We start from the raw sequence: 3,312 nt of genomic DNA on the forward strand, positions 1-3,312 counted from the left end.
GGCAAAAATTAGGTATAGAGCAATATCTCATACCTTATTCCAAGATAAGGTCAAAATGGATATATGATTTAGACATAAAGGGTTATATTATAAGTAAATTAGGGGTACATAGGATAGTTTACCCATCAGATCTATGGAGAAGGGAAGAATTTATGACCAAACAAAAATAGAGAACATTACAAGAAATAAATAATTTAGCTTATATTAAATTTAAAAAGGTTTTCTAGAAGCAGCTGGGTGGCTCAGTGGATTGAGAGCCAGGCCTAGACATGGGAGGTCCTAGGTTCAAATCTGGCCTCAGACACTTCTTGGCTGTGTGACCCTGAGCAAGTCACTTAACCACCATTGCCTAACCCTTATCACTCTTCTGCCTTAGAACCAATATAACAGTATTGATTCTAAGACGGAAGGTAAGGGTTTAAAAATCATAAGGTTTTGTACAAACAAAACCAATGCAACCAAGATTAGAAGAGAAAAAACAAAGTGGGGAAAAAAATTTGTAACAAAGAGATAGGCTTAGGAGATCGGAGGTACAAATAAAGAAGGACGGTGGTTGTGATCCAATAGAAGAATCAGAGTTCTTGATCATGATGACAAAACTCTTATGGGTGCTGGTGAAATCAAGAATACGACCATTTCTGTGTAGGGTTGAGGGACAGTGAAGGTATAGGTCATAGGAATCAGCAAAATTGATGAACTTGGAGACCAGAGTACCTATGGGAACATTACTATATATATTGAAGTTCCCTATTATAAGCACAGGTATTAATTAGAAGGAAGAGATAAATTGTGATACAGGTGTTAAATTTCTTGTAAAAGGGAAATAACTTGGGAAAACTGAAACCAGGATTTGGATGAGGTGATATAGATGAATGGAGTAAACTTCAAAGAAGGAGGAGGTGCTGAGTGATGACTGCAGAGGGAAACCAGAGAAATCAAAGAGAGGTATAAGCAGTATGCCTACTGAAAGAGAGAGTAGTATAATGGTCAGTGAACTGAAATTGCAATCAGGAAGGACTTGAATTCAAACCTTACCTCTGATGTTTACTAGCTGTGTGACCCTGACCAAATCACTTACCTCTCTGTGTGATTCAATTTCCTCATCTGCAAAATAATAATAGCATTTTAAAATTTGCAAAGCACTTTATACATTTTATCTTCACAACAGCCATGTGATGCCTACATTATATGTATATATATATGTATATACATATATATAGCATATATAAATAATGCTGTCATTATAATCTATTTAACAGATGAGTAAACCGAAGCTCAAGGAGGTTAAAGGAATTGTCCAGAGTCACACAACTAATAAATGTCTGAGGTAGGATTCTAGTTCAGGCCTTCCTGAGCCCGAGTCCCACTCTATACACTATAATCCATGTGTGCCTATAAAAGGGGGTTGGATTCTGAGAATATATATCTGGAGACCTCCACCATGAGGCAGTTGGTCCTGGAGGCTTGGTCAGAGCAGAAGGGTCAACTGAGCTTGGTCTTGGGGCTGAAACCTCTCAACTGTGATAATTGCTTCATATTGTACACTCATATTTAGTAGTAAGAGTTTCTTAAAGATTTAAATCAAATGACATCAATGGCCAGTTTGTTCTCTTTTACTACTCCAGCTGTAAAGCGATTGTTGGGCTGGAAACAAGGTGATGAAGAGGAAAAATGGGCAGAAAAAGCAGTTGATGCTTTAGTAAAAAAGTTGAAAAAGAAAAAAGGTGCTATGGAAGAACTAGAAAAAGCACTGAGTAGGCCTGGATAGCCCAGCAAGTGCGTTATATTCCTTGATCTTTAGATGGACGACTACAGGTTTCTCACAGAAAAGGTCTACCCAATGTTATTTACTGCCGAGTTTGGCATTGGTCTGATTTACAGAGTCATCATGAGCTGAAGCTGTTGGATATTTGTGAATTTCCCTTTGGATCTAAGCAAAAGGAAGTTTGTATCAATCCATACCACTATAAGAGAGTAGAAAGTCCAGTTTTACCTCCAGTATTAGTGCCTTGACATAGTGAATTCAATCCACAACATAGCCTTCTGGTTCAGTTCAGGAACCTAAGCCACAATGAACCACATAAGCCGCAGAATGCCACATTCCCAGATTCTTTCCAGTAGCCCAACAACACTCCTTTCCCCTTATCACCAAATAGCCCTTATCCTCCTTCTACAGCTAGCAGCACATACCCCAACTCTCCTGCCAGTTCTGGACCAGGAAGTCCATTTCAACTTCCAGCTGATACTCCCCCTCCTGCTTATATCCTCCTGATGACCAAATGGGTCAAGATAATTCTCAGTCTATGGATACAAGCAATAATATAATTCCTCAAATGATGCCAAATATATCAGAGATGTCCAGCCTGTTGCTTATGAAGAGCCCAAGCACTGGTGTTCAATTGTGTACTATGAATTAAACAATCGAGTTGGAGAAGCTTTTCATGCATCTTCAACAATTGTTTTAGTTGATGGATTTACAGATCCTTCCAATAACAAAAGTAGATTCTGCTTAGGTCTTTTGTCAAATGTTAATTGTAACTCAACAATTGAAAACACCAGGTGGCATATTGGAAAAGGGGTTCACTTTCATTATGTTAGAGGGGAAGTCTGTGCTGAATGCCTGAGTGATAGCAGTATATTTGTACAGAGTAGAAACTGCAACTTTCATCATGGCTTTCATCCTACCACTGTCTGTAAGATTCCTAGTGGCTGCAGCCTAAAGATTTTTAACCATCAAGAGTTTGCTCAGCTTTTGGCACAATCTGTCAAGCATGGATTTGAGGCAGTCTATGAACTCACCAAAATGTGTACAATTCGAATGAGCTTTGTAAAGGGCTGGGAAGCTGAATATCATTGACAAGATGTTACCAGTACCCCATGCTGGATTGAAATTCATCTTCATGGACCTCTATAATGGCTGGATAAAGTACTTACTCAGATGGGCTCCCCTCTTAATCCCATATCTTCTGTTTCATATTGCTGAAGTCATATCTTCAATTACTCTATTAGTGACCTTACTTTAATTTCAGATAACCCTTCTGTATGGATACTGTGAGCTTAAATGGAGAACAGATATTACAGCTTATTTTTTTCTACCTACTTGTGACCAATACATTTGTATGTTGTAATGAAAGGATATTCCTGTTTTTATTCATGGTTATGTTATAAAAATAGTAGTTGGAGACTCAAAAATGGCCTGAAAGAAGCACAGCAAGTATTTTGACTTGCATACATATAAAATTAGTTATTTGATTTTGCATTTATCTTAAACTAGAACATGCATTTATTTCAGTGTTACTCTAATTTTTAAAT

General features: G+C 37.8%; 1 pseudogene; it reads left to right on the forward strand.

Annotated features, from left to right (window-relative positions):
• The first annotated feature begins 1,594 nt into the window (after window positions 1-1,594).
• LOC123233546 lies at window positions 1,595-2,983 on the forward strand (annotated as a pseudogene).
• Window positions 2,984-3,312: the final 329 nt, after the last annotated feature.

Source organism: Gracilinanus agilis, chromosome 2 (genome assembly GCF_016433145.1).
Source record: "Gracilinanus agilis isolate LMUSP501 chromosome 2, AgileGrace, whole genome shotgun sequence".
Classification (NCBI taxonomy): Eukaryota; Metazoa; Chordata; class Mammalia; order Didelphimorphia; family Didelphidae; genus Gracilinanus; species Gracilinanus agilis.